This window comes from Giraffa tippelskirchi, chromosome 10 (genome assembly GCF_054371585.1).
Source record: "Giraffa tippelskirchi isolate mGirTip1 chromosome 10, T2T-mGirTip1v1.2.pri, whole genome shotgun sequence".
NCBI lineage: Eukaryota > Metazoa > Chordata > Mammalia > Artiodactyla > Giraffidae > Giraffa > Giraffa tippelskirchi.
The window spans coordinates 48,939,352-48,958,356 of record NC_137284.1 but is presented as its reverse complement, the minus strand read 5'-3'; positions in this window follow the sequence as shown (position 1 = coordinate 48,958,356).

Genomic DNA, 19,005 nt, shown 5'->3' with positions numbered 1-19,005 from the left:
CTGTGTCTCTTATTCTGTCTCGCATATAGGGTTATCGTTACCATCTTTCAAATTCCATATATATGCATTAGTATACTGTATTGTTGTTTTTCTTTCTGGCTTACTTCACTCTGTATAATGGGCTCCAGTTTCATCCATCTCAGTAGAACCGATTCAAATGTATTTTTTTTAATGGCTGAGTAATATTCCATTGTGTATATGTACCACAGCTTCCTTATCCATTCATCTGCTGATGGACATCTAGGTTGCTTCCATGTCCTGGCTATTGTAAACAGTGCTGCGATGAACATTGGGGTACACGCGTCTCTTTCAATTCTGATTTCCTCGGTGTATATGCCCAGCAGTATGATTTACATTTTTTTTGTCTTTATATAATGTCCTTCTTAGTTTTGTTGCTGTTGCTGCTGTTACACTCTCTGTTTTAAAGTCTATTTTGTCTGATATAGGTATAGATACCTCAGGTTTCTTTTTGTTTTCATTTACAAGTATATTTTGTTTCTGTCCTCTCACTTTTTACCATAAGGTTTATAGAGACAAATACAGATGCAGATTTGTTTTAAATTATAGCCTTTTAATTTTAAATATATTTAAAAGTCTGTACATTTTTTACTCCCTTCCCCATTTTATACATTTCTAATGTTATATTTTACATATTTATTTGTATCACTTAAAAGTTGCTTGTAACTATAATTGATTTTATGGTTTATGTCTTTTAACTTTTTTGCTAGCTTTTCTAACTGGTTGATCCGCAGTCTTTACTGCATATTTACTTTTACTAGTGAGATTTTTTCTAAATATATTTTATCTCATATTATGACTTTTTCTTTTTCAATTAAAGGAGACTCTGTAACATCTCTTGTAAGGCCAGTTCAGTGGTGTTGAATTTTTTTAGTTTTTGCCTACTCAGGAAAATCTTTCTCTTTCCATCAATTCTGAATAATAACCTTGCCAAAAAATACTTATGGAACACTTTTGTTTGTAGTTATTCTTTTTCCCTTCAGCACTTTAAATAAATTATGCTAATCCTTTCTGGCTTGCAAAATTCTGCTGAAAATCAGCTGATTACCTTATGAGAATTCCCCCTGTATGTGACTCTCTGTTTTTCTCTTGATGACCTTAAAATTCTCTCTTTAACCTTTGCCATTTTACTATTATATGATTAGATGTGATTCTCTTTGAGTTTGTCTTGTTTAGGACTTGTTTGGGACTCTTTCCTGGAAATGGACATCTTGTTTTCTTCTTCAAATTATGGATATTTTCATCCATTATTATATCAAATGCATTTTTTGCCTATTTCTCTCTTCTCCTTCTGGGACCCTTATCATGTACCTGTTGTTGTTGTTGTTCAGTTGCTAAGTCATGTCCAACTCCTGGAAATGCCATGATCTGTGCTCACTTCAGATCCAAATCTTCCAACAAGGCTGCTGGACACATGCAAACACATAGAAATGCTCCCATAAATAAGCATACTTTTAAGACTTGGATGGATAATTATTTTGTCTACTTTCATACAAACAAACCTAGAAAATTAAGCAAAATGAAAAAGCAGAAGAATATGTTGCAAAATAAAGAAGAAGATAAAACCCTAGGGAAAAAGTTGTAATGAAATTGTTGTTGTTAAGTCTCTTAGTACTGGTTGATGCTTTGCGACCCCATGGACTGCAGCACACCAGGCTTCTCTGTCCTTCACCATCTCCCAGAGCTTTCTGAAACTCATGTCCGTTGAGTCAGTGATGTCATCCAACTATCTCGTCCTCTGTCATCTCCTTCTCCTCCCGTCTTTGGTCTTTCCCAGCATCAGGGTCTTTTCTAATATGTCAGCTCTTCGCATTGAGTGGCCAAACTATTGGTGGTTTTGCATCAGTCCTTCTAATGAACACTAAGGATTGATTTCCTTTAGGATTGGCTGGTTTGATCTTCTTGTAGTCCAAGGGACTCTCAAGAGTCTTCTCCAACACCACAGCTCAAAGCCATTGATGAAATAGAGGTAAACAATTTATCTGATAAAGAGTTGAAATCAACGGTCATGAAAACACTCATTGAACTAAGGAAAAGAATAGAGGGACATAGTGATGATTTCAACAACAACAGAAAAATAATAATAATAATAATAATAAAAAATATTAAAAAAAGAACCAGTCAGAGATGAAGAATATAACTGAAGTGAAAAGTACACTGGGCTTAGTTGCTCAGTCGTGTCTGACTCTTTGTGACCCTGTGGACCACAAAGCCCACCAGGCTCCTCTGTCCATGGAATTCTCCAGGCAAGAATACTGGAGTGGGTTGACATGCTCTCCTCCAGGGGATCTTCCCAATCCAGGGGTCAAACTCAGGTTTCTCACATTGCAGGCAGATTATTTACTGACTGAGCCACCAGAAAAGCCTGAAAAATACACTAGACAGCATTGAAAGCACATTAGGTGTTACAGAAGAATGTACAAGCAGTCTGAAAAAAAAAGAAAAAAAAAAGGTGGAATCATCCGATAAGAACAGGAGAAATAAAAAAGAATTTAAAAAATCAGGATAGTTTAAGTGACCTCTGGGACAACATTAAGTCTACTAACATTTACATTGGAAAGAAGCACTTTTACATGTGTATAAACAGTGACAGTTTTTATTTTCTGTCAGAAATAAAAATGTGTGCCAAAGCTGTTGCCTTGACAGGGGTGGACTGAGCTAGGGTTGCTAGAGCTAGAGCCTGATGGAGGCTGACATTTCTTCCAGGATGTCCTGATGGCCTCTACCTTGGAGGGAGTGGACAGGAGTAAGGTGGACTATTGTTGAATTTTGGTGTGAGCCAAGGATTTTCCCAGGGTATTCTAATAGCTACCATGTTGGTGAGGGGCATGTCAAGAGTTGGAGGGTCTGGAGCCAGAGTATGGCATAAGCTATGGCTTCTTCTGAAGTGTGAGGGCAGCTACTTTCTCAATGTCAGGTAGGGCTGCAGCTGGAAGGGTTCCAACAGGGACCCACTGCAGGCTGAGAGGCTACCTGGGTTGGTCTTCAAAGGCCAACTAGAGTACAAAGCACTTTTCAGTCTGCTGCCTCTGAGCTGGGACCAATGTGAGCAGGTCTATGTGCACAACCTTAAATAGCAGAGCCTTGGTTTCCTACAGCCCTCCAGTAATCCTACTGGCTCATCTTCCTGATGTCAGACCCGAGGGCTGAAGCGCCCACTTGCTCCTTAGGGAGTATTCTTGAGTTTGTGATCTGCTAGGTCAACAGGCCTGTGAGTCTTAGATTATTTCCTTCCACTCAGACCACTCTTTTTCTTCATACCTTTGGATATAGGGGCACCATTCAGCTGTCTTCTCAGAGAGTGCTCTACCTGTAGTTGTAGTTTTAGAGTTTGGGGTAAGCTGAGAGTCTTCCTTCTCTGCTACCTTGATCACAGAAAAACTATTATTTCTTGATATATGTTTGAATATCTGTCAAGTGTCCTTTCATTTCAGCCTGAAAGACTCTCTTTATTATTTCTTGACACCCAATCTACTAGAGACAAATATTCTCATTTATTGTTGATGTTTTTAATCTTCAGTTCAGTTTGGTTCAGTTCAGTCCCTCAGTCATGTTTCACTCTTTGTGATCCCATGGACCACAGCACACCAGGCCTCCCTGTCCATCACTAACCCCCGGAGTTTACCCAAACTCGTGTCCATCGAGTCGGTGATGCCATCCAAATATCTCATCCTCTGTCATCCCCTTCTCCTTCTGCCCTCAATCTTGCCCAGCATCACGGCCTTTTCAAATGAGTCAGCTCTTTGCAGCAGGTGGCCAAATTATTGGAGTTTCAGTTTCAACATCAGCTTCCAATGAACACTCAGAACGGATCTTCTTTAGGATGGACTGGTTGGACCTCCTTGCAGTACAAGGGACTCCCAAGAGTCTTCTCTAACACCACAGTTCAAAAGCATCAATTCTTCAGCACTCAGCTTTCTATATAGTCCAACTCTCACATCCATACATGACTACTGGAAAAACCATAGCCTTGACTAAATAGGCCTTTGTTGGCAAAGAAATGTCTCTGCTTTTTAATATGCCGTCTAGGTTGGTCATAACTTTCCTTCCAAGGAGCAAGTGTCTTTTAATTTCATGGCTGAAGTCACCATCTTCAGTGATTTTTGAGCCCCCCCCCCCAAAAAAAATTAAGTCAGCCACTGTTTCCCCATCTATTTGCCATGAAGTGATGGGACCAGATGCCATGATCTTAGTTTTCTGAATGTTGCACTTTATGCCAAGTTTTTCACTCTCCTCTTTCACTTTCATCAAGAAGCTCTTTAGTTCTCCTTCACTTTCTGCCATAAGAGTGGTGTCATCTGCATATCTGAGGTTATTGATATTACTCCCAGCAGTCTTGATTCCAGCCTATGCTTCATCCAGCCCAGCATTTCTCATGATGTACTCTGCATATAAGTTAAATAAGCAAGGTGACAATATACAGCCTTGATGATTTGGAACCAATCTGTTGTTCCATGTCCAGTTCTAACTGTTGCTTCCTGAACTGCATACAGGTTTCTCAAGAGGAAGGTCAGGTTGTCTGGTATTCCCATCTCTTTCAGAATTTTCCATAGTTTACTGTGATCCACACAGTCAAAGGCTTTGGCATAGTCAATAAAGCAGAAATAGATGTTTTTCTGGAACTCTCTTGCTTTTTCGATGATCCAGAAGAAGTTAGCAATTTGATCTCTGGTTCCTCTGCCTTTTCTAAAACCAGCTTGAACATCTGGAAGTTCAGACTGTCTTAATTTCTGCTTCAGTTTTTAAGCAAGATTTTGCTATATATTGTACATGCGTTTACCTTCTGCACTTTAAATATTCCAGCCAATCATTTCTTCTCTATACATTTTCATTTGATAAATCAGACATTAATGTTATTAAAGATTCCTTTTATATGATGCCTTGTCTCTCTTGCCATAGACTGATTTCACCACGTTTGGAAAGTTTTGGCCACTACTTTCTCAAATATTCTCTCTCTATCTCTTTTCCTTGTAGAACTCCCAAATTTTGTATGTGGGCATGTTCAATGGTATCTTACAGATTTCTGAGATGCTTTTATTTTTCTTCACTTTTTCTTATTCTTGTACTCAGACTGGATAATCTCAATTAATTTACTCTCAAGTTAACTAAATCTTCAGTATTCAAGTCTCCTGTTGACTCATTGTGTTAAATATTCATTTATTACACTTTTAAACTCCAGAATGTTTATTTGGTTTATTTTTATATTTTGTATCTCTGTATAAATATTCTGTATTTGTTGTGACATTGCTCAGATGCCTTCCTTTGTTTCTTTAGTTATGGGTTTCTTTAGTTAGTTTGAAATAGGAAATATAAGCTTTTTGTCTAGTAAGGTTAATTTTGGTCTAGTATGATTATTTAAAGACAGTTTCCACTGACTCATTTTTCCTTGAGTATTGAGCATACTTTTCCATTTTATTGCACATCCCATAAATGTTTTGTTGACAACTGGATAATTCTAATAATATAATATGACAACTCTGGAAACCAGATACCTCCCTACACAGAGTTTATATTTATTATTTTTAGTTCTTTTTGTTGTTATTATTGTTTTCCTGTTTGTTTGCTTGTGACTTTCCAACACTAATTTGGCAAAATCTGTATTTTTTTCATGTGGGGTCACAGAAATCTCTCTTCAATTAGGTCAGTGGTCTGCTAATGATTGGATATTTATTTTCTTAGAACAATAGGAGTCCTAACCCTTGGTGAGAGTATGTGTGTTACAGGACATGCTGTCAATGTTCTGGCTGGCAGTTTATTATCCAGAGAAAAGAAGTTAGGACCTTCTTAGCCTTTTCTTCAGCATGCATATGGCCCTCCACGTGAATGTAAAACTCTAGATTCCCAGGAATGTGTTGGGGCTTTTCAATGCTCTTCATGGTTATCTCATGTATTTTTTTTTCCTTTTAATTTTTTCAGTCCATTTATTGTTACCCCCAGCTACATTACTGCCTGAGGCAGATGCAGTATTAAACCAATTGACACAGATTTTTCCCAATAAACATCTCAGGAAAAAGGAATTGAGCAAACTCTGAGTCACTTGCAATAAAAGCAAGCTCTGTGTGTGGTGTTTTCAGGAAGTTGCCAAACAAGTGAAATAATAGAAATAATTGGGGTTGTCGGGAAAGTGCCAGGTCCATTCTTCTCTCTCCAATGGATACTGGTTTTCATGGTGACCATCATTATAAAACTGTTGGTTTCTAGGGCTTCCTTGGAGTTAGAGACAGCAGAAGGGAAAGGGGGCAACTTAACAGACCACAAGCTCAGTTTTATGGAGATTCTGTTATTTTTCTTAAGCAAATGCTTCTCAGATTATCACAAGCTTTCACAATTTTCAGAAACCAGTAAGAGTTGCTTTTGACAGGTTTTATCACTGTTCTCATTGTTTTTATTGAGGAATAAATTTGGAGGAGGTTCTAACTCCATTGTTATGGAAGTGTTGTCTTGTACACTGTTTTTAATTTTCAGTATTGGCTTAAAAATCTTTGTTAAAGCCAAATACCTAAGCCTGGAATAACCTTCATATTAAAAACCAAAAATATACTTTGGGCTTCCCTGGTGGCTCAGATGGTCAAGAATCTGCCTGCAATGTGGAAAACCTGGGTTCGATCCCTGGACTGGGAAGATCCCCTGCGAGAGGGCATGGCAACCCACTCCAGTATACTTGCCTGGAGAATTCCCATGGATAGAGGAGCCTGACAGACTACAGTCCATGGGGTGGCAAAGAGTCAGAAACGACTGAGTGACTTAAGCATACTACAAAAATGTCCTTTAAATTCAACATTACTACCAAAGTTTATTTATTCAACTAAGGCTTGTGCCAAGATTCTAAGCAATATATGACCTAAAATACTTTGTGTTAAAACTGAAAATGAAGATAAGAGAAATTAAATGAGAAATTTAATACAAGAAATCTTCAAAAGATAAATAAATCAAAATAAATTAATAACATTAATAAACAACAAAAAGTAAAAGGAGAAATTAACAAAAGGAGAAAAACAGTTATATAGATAATGAAAAAATAAATCACACATATATTATAGACTGATTTTTATATTAAGGAATTGGCTCACACAATCATGGGGTCTGGTGGCAAGTCTGAAATCTGTAAGGCAAGCTGGTAGGCTAGAGCTTCAGTGAAGAGCTGACATTCAGTCTTGAGTGCAATGGCTTGAAACTGAGGCAGAATTTCTATGTCATAGTCTTCTAGTAGAATTGTTTCTTCTCTCAGAAACTTCAGGCTTTGCTCTTAAAGTCTTTGACTAATTGAATGAGGCCACCCAAATTATGGAAGATAATCTGCTTCACTTAAAGTCAATTAACTTTAAATGTTTGTCATGTCTAAAAACTATCTTTACAACAATATCTAGATTAGAGTTTGATCAAAGAATAAGTCACCATAATCTAGTCAAGTTGAGACAGAGTTGATCATCACACTCACACATGAAAATGAGTCAGATTGAGACTCAAGGCTGCTTCTTTCAGTGACTTCAGGTCTATTTTCCTCTAGTTCTTTTGCTTACCCATGTTTTGGCTTTATCTTCAGACAAGTGATTAGATATCACAGCATTTTCAAGCATCAAATTCATGCAGTAGAGGAAAGCACCCACTAGTTCACCTAAGAATTAAATAAATAAGAATGTTCTCAAATCCCTTTGAAAGGATCATTTTACATCACTTTGAGAAAAATGTGTTTACAACCTCCTTTGGGAATTAATTGCTATCTGAAAAGATAGTGTTGCCCCTAACCAGTGAGATCTGTCTCTGTAATGTAATGAAGTAGGGTCAACTTCTCTGAATTCTGTGGCTAGGAAAGGCATAGATAACTGAACAAACTGGAGCTCTTTTGAAAACACTGAAGTGAGCCAGTAGCAGTGTCCCTACCACCTACGAACTAACAGCTGGTATTAAAGACAATAGCAAATACAATGAAAGCAACAGCAATAACAGCAGCAACAAAATTCATCTGAAGGACAAATTGCAGACTAGAATCATTCAGTTAGAATAGAAATACCTAGATAAACACTATGAAAGATAAAAATAGGCCATGATAGAAGCTAGATATTTTTTTTAATTTTAAAATTTTAAAGAATACTTCAAATAAATTATGCCAACATTTTATTTTGAATTTTATTATTGACAATGAAAGGAATAATTTTAGAAAAGTTATAAATTATGAATATTTATTTTAAAATGAATGGAAAGGTTAAGTAAAACAACAAAATGAAGAAATTAAATTTTCTGTCACCTCTACTTAAACAAAGGATTCAGTTACAGAAAGTTTTCTAAAAATGTTCTATTAAAGTAAAGGAAGACATAATTCCTACTAATTGTAAAATGATTTCAAAAATATGAGAGGGGAGAAAACATTTCATTAGTGTAACTTTGATACCAAAATGAGACAAGTAAAGAAAACATTAGAAAATGATAGTCCAATATAATATATGACCATAGATGCAAAATTTTTAAATTAAAACTAGCCCAAAATTATAACTAGGCAGTTTTTTTCCAGATGTGCAAAAATAATTAAACATTATAAATCAATTACTATAAATCATCACATTAATGGATTTATGTAGAAAAATATCGTAATCAGGATACAAGAAAATATGTAAAGAACATGATTAACAAACATTAATTTAAAGATTTTGAAACATTTGATACATACTAGTGATAAAATGTTCTGAACAGACATAAAACTACTTTAAAGTAAAAACCATCATTGTATAAATCCTATAGTCTAATCTCACACTTGTTTTTTTTTAATTTTAGAAGTATCTCAGTTCAACTCAGGTGAAAATCATCATAATCGTTATAGTGCTTAGTGTTCCATTGTCAAACAAAAGCAGAGTCAGACTCTGGTAAAAGTACTAAAAATAAATGTTGTTTAGAAACTATTAGAGTAGGGAAAACAGAGACCTCTTTACAGAACTGAGGCTCAATTTTGAAGACATCTGGAGTTTAATGGCAGGGAGATTTGGGTGTGGAGGAGAGTGAGTTACTGGATGAAAATTACTGAGAGGTGATATCCAGGTTGGGAGGATTCTTGCTAGAATGACTCACACAGGATTGTTTCTGAAGGCAAACCAGGACTATCAAGTATTAACAGTGGAGGACAAGGAATTTGACTAGATAGCAAGAATGACCACATAACAAGGTGGGGGAAGGTCTCTTTAAACTGACAGCAGGATTCTTGCTAAAACTGGGCCATGAAGATCTGTCAAGGATGTGGCCAAGGTCATGGCCTTGTCAAGAGGAGCTTGACTGAAGTTAAGTTAAAAAGTATGTCTTCCAGAGTAGAAGGATGAGGTGGGGTGGGGAGTAGGAGGGAGGCTCAAGAGGGAGGAGACATATGTATACATAAGACTGATTCATGTTGTTTGGCAGAAACCAAAGCAACATTGTAAAGAATTATCCTTCAATTAAAAATGAATTAAAAAAAATTAGTCAAGAGATTAAAGAATAAACCAATAAGAAAAGATTAAAAAAAAAAAAGAAGTATGTCTTCTCCAAGCCAAACAATGAAGCAAACAAATAAAAATGCTATTTTTTTCTAATTGTTCTTTCCTTAAAATTGTACCTTTTTCTTTTTTAGAAACCACAACAGATTTTAGAGCAGGTAGATTTGCTGGAAAAATGAAAAAAATGGGAAAACCAACAGCATAAGAGTAGTTGCTTAGAAAAATAAGCATACCAACAGAAGTCTTACCTTTTCATATCAAAAAATCTATTTAGATTTGAAAAAAAGTTTTGCCAAAAAGTATTAAAAACACTGTTGAAGTATGTAAAACATGACTTGAAGAAACAAGATAGTCCACTTTCATGAAAAAAGATTGCAATTTTGATAAAATTATTAATAATAGTTAAAACCGACATGTACAAAACACCCTCCATGTGCCACATATTTTTTCAAATACTTTACAAAATGAATTTATTTAATTTCTACTACATAATTTTGAAGATTAGATTCATTTTAAAGATGGAGGAACAAGACAGGCAGAGGTTGCACAATTACTCACTGTCACAGGAACAGTAAGAAAAGGCGAGATGCAAATTCTCCAGTTCTAATTTAACAATTTAATGCAAATTCAATAAAATATCTAAAAGAGCAAAGCATTTCTGCATTTTTGTAGAAGGCTTATTTTCAGACTATCCAGAAATTTTTAATTTATTAATTCATGTAATCCTTAAGATATGTCCATGAAAAATGCACTATTGAGATGAGGAAACAGAGGCAGAGGAAGTTGAAGTCATAAGACTATGGTCACACAGCTAGTTGGTGAGAAAGCAGGGATATAAGATAATCCAATTATCTAATGGTTAAGAAAGTGCAGAGAATCTCTATGGCCCTCTTGCTCAAGGAGTTTGCTGCTTTGCCAGAGAATTATCTCCTCTCTGATCCTACAAAAAGCATCTGTTGGTTCTATCATGCAGGGCCATCTTAGCAACCAGCCACCTGCCTTACTCCTCTGTACCAAGCAGCAATTTACTTTTCCAATCAGCTAGGCAGAGCGATATGCCCTGGTGTCCTCTACTCCTTTTATAATGTTTATTGAATAAAGTGATTTATGCTAATTTATTCAAAGACATAGCATTTTGAAACAGAAATAATTTTTCTTCTAATTTTATAATAAATATAAATGTTTGATTTTTTAGTTAAAAAATAACCCCACAGGTTGGCACAAATATTCTGACTTGATGACATTTTTAAAAAGACATATATGGGAAAAAAACCAAGTAGCAACATTAATGTCTTCAAAGAAAATTTGAAAACAGAAATAGTTAATATATAGACTGAAATATGCAATATTAAAGGAGTAGAGAAATCTATTTAGAAAATTTATGAAAATAAAACTTGGGAGAATGACAATTTAGTAGTAAGTTTTGTTGGATAGAAGATCTATATTGGGTGTCAATTTTATGAGACACATCCTCTCATTTTAGCCAATATTTTGTAATGAATTTTTTAATATTAAAATTTAAATATAATTTATTTCTAATAAATGATCCATACATATAAGTGCTAAAATAATTTATAGTTTTCTCATTATAATCTAATGGTCTTACAGGAAGTACTTTATAGAAAAAAAGTGTATTTCAAACCTAGAATATATAATTAATAGATGCTAATTATCTGCTTATAATGAGTAAGTTTCAATTTAAGAGAGGTAAAATGACTACACTATTTTCTGTAAAACTTAAAGAGGAATGAAGAAGCAAATGTAGATTTTAAATTAGACACTAGAATAAAAATTAGTTTAAGAATAAGTAAAAATAAGCCATTTATTTTTATGTATGGCAGGTAAATAATCGTAGTTTAAGGAAGGAAAACAAGCAAATATAAATTACTTTTAAAGGGAAGGAAAAGAGATATACTTGCATATCACCTGGATCATATTTAAAGTGTAATAGTAAGTTATACTTCTTTATCATGGGATATGACTGTAATAAAATATCACAGGAATTGACCTGTCACATTTAGAAAGATACATTTGATCTTGAAGATAATATTTTAAATAGGTGATAGAGAAGAGATAATACACAATTTAATATTAAACTTTAAAGGATAATATTATAGTAAGCCTGGAGAACAACAGACAACCTTAAAATAAATTAAAAATAATAATATTCAATGTTAAAACCAGATTTTTTATCTACTTCAATAAATGTCAAATTATATGCTGGAAATAACATGAAATTGATTTAATAGCTATTAATAAAATTAACAAAATTCCTATATTCATTGATGCTTACTCAATGACATTCGGTCTAAAGATTTCACAAGGATTCTCAAACTGAACTTTATTGTTTCTGCATTAACTGTGCTAAAACATTTTTCAACCAAATATGTAGCTGAGAAATACCAGGGAAAGTAACTTAGTTTCATTGTAAAGAATTTTAAAGAATGTGATTTGTCTTCATTTAATTAGAATAGACTTGGATTACTGTGATATTGAATGGTTTGCCTTGGAAACGAACAGAGATCATTCTGTCATTTTTGAGATTGCATCCAAGTACTGCCTTTTGGACTCTTTTGTTGACCATGATGGCTACTCCAATTCTTCTAAGGGATTCCTGCACACAGTAGTAGATATAATGGTCATCTGAGTTAAATTCACCCATTCCAGTCCATCTTAGTTCGCTGATTCCTAGAATGTCGACATTCACTCTTGCCATCTCCTGTTTGGCCACTTCCAATTTGCCTCGATTCATGGACCTAACATTCCAGGTTCCTATGCAATATTGATCTTTACAGCATCAGACTTTGCATCTATCACCAGTCACATCCAGAGCTGGGTATCGTTTTTGCTTTGGCTCCATCCCATCATTCTTTCTGGAGTTATTTCTCCACTGATCTCCAGTATCATATTGGGCACATACTGACCTGGGGAGTTCATACTTCAGTGTCCTATCTTTTTGCCTTTTCATACTATTCATGGGGGTCTCAAGGCAAGAACACTGGAGTGGTTTGCCATGCCCTTCTCCAGTGGACCACATTCTGTCAGACCTCTCCACCATGACCCGTCCGTCTTGGGTGGCCCCACACGGCATGGCTTAGTTTCATTGAGATAGACAAGGCTGTGATCTGTGTGATCAGATTAGCTAGTTTTCTGTAATTTTAGTTTCAGTGTGTCTGCCCTCTGATGCCCTCTCACAACACTTACCGTCTTAGTTGGGTTTCTCTTACCTTGGACATGGGGTATTTCTTCACGGCTGCTCCAGCAAAGTGCAACCATTGCTCCTAACCTTGGACAAAGGGTATCTACTCACGACGGCACTTCCTGACCTTGAATGTGGAGTAACTCCTCTTGGCCCTCTTGTGCCCACACAGCCCCTGCTCCTTGGGCCTGAGGTAACTCCTCTCGCCACTGCCCCCAGCCACCAGCTTGGCCTAGCTCCTGTCGGCTGCCGCCCCCCGGCCCAGCCTAGCCCGTGTCGGCCACTGGCCCCAGCCCCTGGCCCGGCCTAGTTCCTCTCAGCCAAGCTTCTGCGAAGAGCCGTCGCAGCCGCCTCGCTTCTGCGCGGAGCCATTGCAGCTGACCAGTAACGCCAAAGAAGCTGAAGTTGAACGGTTCTATGAAGACCTACAAGACCTTCTAGAACTAATACCCAAAAAATATGTCCTTTTCATTATAGGGGACTGGAATGCAAAAGTAGGAAGTCAGGAAACACCTGGCATAACAGGCAAATTTGGTCTTGGAATACAGAATGAAGAAGGGCAAAGGCTAATAGAGTTTTGCCAAGAGAACGCACTGGTTATAGCAAACACCCTCTTCCAACAACACAAGAGAAGACTCTACACATGGACATCACCAGATGGGCAACACCAAAATCAGAGAAACCTGTATGCAGGTCAGGAAGCAACAGTTAGAACCTGACATGGAACAACAGACTGGTTCAAAATAGGAAAAGGAGTACGTCAAGGCTGTATATTGTCACCCTGCTAATTTAACTTATATGCAGTGTACATTATGAGAAACGCTGGGCTGGAAGAAACACAAGCTGGAATCAAGATTGCCGGGAGAAATATCAATAACCTCAGATATGCAGATGACACCATCCTTATGGCAGAAAGTGAAGAAGAACTAAAGAGCCTCTTGATGAAAGTGAAAGAGGAGAGTGAAAAAGTTGGCTTAAAGCTCAACGTTCAGAAAACTAAGATCATGGCATCTGGTCCCATCAATTCATGGAAGGTAGATGGGGAAACAGTGAAAACAGTGTCAGACTTTATTTTTTTGGGCTCCAGAATCACTCCTGATGGTAATTGCAGCCATGAAATTAAAAGACGCTTACTCCTTGGAAGGAAGGTTATGACCAACCTAGATAGCATATTTAAAAGCAGAGACATTACTTTGCCAACAAAGGTCTGTCTAGTCAAGGCTATGGTTTTTCCAGTAGTCATGTATGGATGTGAGAGTTGGACGGTGATGAAAGCTGAGCACCACAGAATTGGTGCTTTTGAACTGTGGTGTTGGAGAAGACTCTTGAGAGTCCCTTGGCCTGCAAGGAGATCCAATCAATCCATCCTAAAGGAGATCAATCCTGAGTGTTCATTGGAAGGACTGATGTTGAAGCAGAAACTCCAATACTTTGGCCACCTCATGCGAAGAGTTGACTCATTGGAAAAGACCCTAATGCTGGGTAGGATTAGGGGCAGGAGGAGAAGGGGACGACAGAGGATGAGATGTTTGGGTGGCATCACTGACTTGATGGACATGGGTTTGGGTAGCCTCTGGGTGTTGGTGATGCACAGAGAGGCCTGGCGTGCTGTAATTCATGGGGTCGCAAAGAGTTGGACATGACTGAGCAACTGAACTGAACTGAATTAGAAACATGCTCCTAAGTACATATTCACTTAGAATTAGTGTCTTTTTGATAAACCAACCCTTGTATCTCTATGAAATGCCCCTCTTTACTTTGAAGTTCTCATTTTTGATATTGCCACACTAGCTTTCTTACATTGGAAATTCACAGGGTATGTATAGTTTAATCATTTAACTTTCACTGTCACTCTATGTCCTTATTCAAGTACCTTTCTTTCAGATGGAATTACTTGAGTATTTCTTTTAAAAAAAATAAATCTAGGTTTGTAATCTCTGTCTTTTAATTGGAATGACTTTTCCATTTGTATTTAGTGCAGTTATGCATGTGGTTGAGTTTAATTTTATCATCTTGCAGTTTTTTTTCAATATATTTCATCTTTTACTTTTTATTCTTCTTTCCTTCTATGTCTACTTATGGTCAACCAAGTGCTTATTTTCAGCACTCTTTTATAAACATTTTATTGTTTTTCAGTTGTAATTTTTTGAGTTTTTTGTTGGTGTTCTAAAGTGCTCTAGAAATTGGACACTCTTAAATTATCACAATCTCCATCAAATTCATTTTATATAACCCTATGTATAATGCAAAAACCTTGCAATATTAAATTCCATTTATATCCCCTCCCATTTTTTCTGCTACAATTGTTACATGATTTACTTTAAAATATTTTATAAACTCCATAATACATGTTTATAAATTTTTGCTTAAACATATCAATTGTCATCTTCTATTGAAAAATGCTTGTATTAAAGGAGATATGAAATACAAAATGATTGAATTTATAACAAAAATGATAATGGAAAAATCAATATCTCAGAATCTGTGGAATTTATTAAAATATTCATCACAGGAAATTTGATACCAATATACACTTTCATAAGTAAAAATTAAGGAATTAATATAAATGAATTAAAGCCCATCTTGAAAACCTGAGAACAACAGAGTAAACCTAAACATGGCACACAAAAAGGGAAATAATAGAAAAATGAATTAAAGTAATAAGGAATTTTAAAAAGAGTAGACAATGAATAAAACAAAATCCTTGTTTGTGAAAAATGTTCCAAGAAGTATAAGCCACTATTTAACTTGTTTAATTTTTTTAAAAAATTACTAAAGCACAGAAATACAAAATAAGAAATAAGCAAAGACAATTAACCATTGATATGGAAGAAAATAGTTTTTAATTCTTAAGAAGTTATTTTGAAGCCCTATATATACATGAACTTGAACATCAAAATGAAACTGACATTTTTCCAGTCCTGTGGCCACTGCTGAATTTTCTAAATTTGCTGGCATGTTGAGTGCAGCACTTTAACAGCATGATCTTTTAGCATTATATATAGCTCAGTTGGAATTCCATCACCTCCCCTAGTTTTGTTGGTAGTGATGCTTCCTAAGGCTCACTTGAATTCACACTTCAGGATGTCTGGCTCTAGGTGAGTGATCACACCATCATGGTTATCTGGGTCATATGCCAGAGAAAAATGTGACGTTTAACTGAGGAGGTTTCCAAGCAAAAGTTTGAGAATGCAGTCTGATTTCTCCTTCCTGCTTTTGGTGAAATGTGAGAGAAAAGAGAAAGATTGAGGAAGAAGCTGATAAAAAAGAACAAAATCTTGATGATTTTGTAAATTCCCAGCGTATTAGATTATAAAGGATGATAAAGTTGGCATGCTTCTCCTTAGTCCTGCAAATTCCCCAGCCTCTATGGCAATCTCTGTGACAGGCCTACTCACCTGCCTGCCCAATAAACAGGTTGCTTCTCACAAATGAAAGGTTTGTACTTCTCCAAATTTTTTAACCAAGACTTTGTTGCAACTACCTTTCTTCAACAACCTCATAGTCATATATGATTTTATTTTATTCATTATCTTTGTTCCCTTTTTTTGTTAAGTATGATGATTATTAACATCATTCTACATTCCAACTAGATGAAATCTACTGAGAAAAAAATCCTCAACTTTTAACTAATCACAAAAAGTCATTAATATTCTAATATGGTAAACATTATATATTTAAATAATTTCATTTAGGGACTCATCTTACTTCTGTGTAAATTCTTCCTCAATTTTGTTGTGATTTATGAGATAATCTGTCATCCAAAGGACTGATGTTAAATTGATAATATTCATACCAATATTACATGATTTTGTCAGGTATTTTACTAAGATTTTTAACAAACAAATGTCAGTAATATTGAAATAATTAACAAGATATTTGATGCAGTCTCTAAAAGTGCTATGAATTCATGTTTTAGGCCAATTAGAAGCAGGGATACTGATAAAAGGATTTTTTTTTTTCTTGTGGAGTATTTTTTAAGCTCTATGTATACTGGCAACCATTTTGTACACATTATTAATAATTGTGTTAAAATAACATTTCATCCATGGTCTTTCTCATTCCTTAAGCAATTTATATATGTTACTCAGTAAATTTCATTTGTCATACAGGATGATTTCATTGGTAATAAAATTTTCTTGGACTTTAGTACGTTACTGTTATTTCTGAAATTTTTGGTGCTCTCATTGATTCTTTTAAAGCAGTATTATAGCTCAACTGAAGAAAGAGATTGTTTATTTGTATTTTTTATCAGCATATTAATAACCCTCTCACACTTAATAATGGAGAAGGGCATGGCAAACCATTCCAGTATTCTTGCCTGGAGAATCCCAGGGACAGAGGAATCTGAAGGGTGACAGTTCATGTGGTTGCAGAGTCGGACATGACTGAAGTGACTTAGCACACTTAATAAGATTAGTTTTCCCTCAATAGTCCATGGCTTATCAGAGTTATTACTTCTTGCTATTTGTTACCTAAATTTAAAATTTCTGTCCTGTTAATCAGAAGACATTTAAAGATTTTACAGATAATATTCTATTATTTTCCTCTGCATGTCAGAAATAAGATACACCTTTCCCAAATTTATCAGTACATGTTGGCAAAATATTTATTTAATCTTGACAGTTAATGTCCTTCATTAAAAAAAAAAAGTTTTAGCAGAGTAAGAACTGTGCAGAGAGATATAAAAATAAATTAGTCAATTGAGTGTCAGTGCTTAACTTTGATTATATGAGAGAAGTTTTATACACAAATGTGACACAAAAATGGAGACCAATACAGAAGTGTTGCACTGGTGACTCAACTACTTACTTGACATAACTTTCTAAATTAGTAAATTGTTGGAAAAGTTCCAAACAAAAATATTTTTCTGCAATAATCCATGTATAATAAAGACTTCCAAAATGTAATTTGATAACTAAAATGGATATTGAGTTGAGGATACATTTTTCACCTACATAAAATGTTTTGTGAGGTATTTTATTGTTATGTGGGATTCATGAAAATCCTTCATGGGCAAGAATTTATCTAACACCATGGGTCACATAGCACCCCATATTTATACTCAGTAAATGCATTGGTACTTTTTGTCACTGGGACACTATATTATAAAGTAACTTACCAAATTTAGCCATAGGGAAAATATGACCACCTGGAGAATCACTGTTCTAAATAAATTTATAAAAAACAAACCTCAAAAGTCAAAATTTTCAATGTAAAACAAAAGAACTGGAAATCATTAACCAAAGAACATGCTGTTAGGTACAGTTTAGGGCTAATATGATGTTGAAGGTAACTAGTCCATTTTTCCAGCTGTGCTTCTAGCACAGACTTTTGGTAAATCTTGATGAAATATTATACATATAAAATACATTTCTGAACTCAAACGAAAGGAAAGATTATCTCCAGACTCTGAAAACAAAGGTATAACTTAAATTCAGATAACACACACACACACATACCTGCTATGGTCATTGTTATAGGTTAAATTATGTCCCCGAAATTCATAATTGAAGTCATAACTTCCAGTACCTCAGAATAGTCTTTATTTGAAAATAGAGTCATTGCAAATGTAATCAGTTAAGATGAATCAAATATTGGAGTAGGGTGGGATCCTAACCAAATGTAATTGGTGTCCTTATAACAAGGGGGCACTTGAATACAGAGCCACACACAGGGATAACACCATAAAGAGTCTGGAGTGATGCTGCCACAAACCAAGAGAACTGTGAGGAGCCAGGAAAGAGGCTGGATCAGAAATTTCTCAGGGAGCAGGCCCTACAAGACTCTTCAGCCTCTGACTCTCAGCCTCCAGAATGGTGAGACGATAAATTCCTGGTGTTTAAAATGCTCAGTTTTGGTTACTTCATGATGACAGCCTTAGCAAACTAGTATAATCATGGAAACTAAAAAATAGAATGGATACTTTTTTGAATGAAGTAGAATAATTTAAATATGCACAGTGAAGTAAGTCAGACACAGAAAACTAAACATCATAAGATATTGATTATATGTGGAATCCAAAAAAAGATACATATGAACTTATCTACAAAACAGAAGTACAGTCACAGATGTAGAAAAAGAACTTATAGTTACCAGGGGGAAAGGAAGAGAAAGAATAAATTGGGAGATTGGGAATGGCATATACACACTACTATATATAAAATAGATAACTAATAAGAACCCACTGTATGTCATGGGGCACTCTACTCAACACTGTAAAGGCCTATGCTGTAAAAGAATCTAAAAAAGTGGATATATGCATATGTGTAACTGATTCACTTTGCTGTACAGTAGAAACTAATGCAACATTGCAAAACAACTATATTT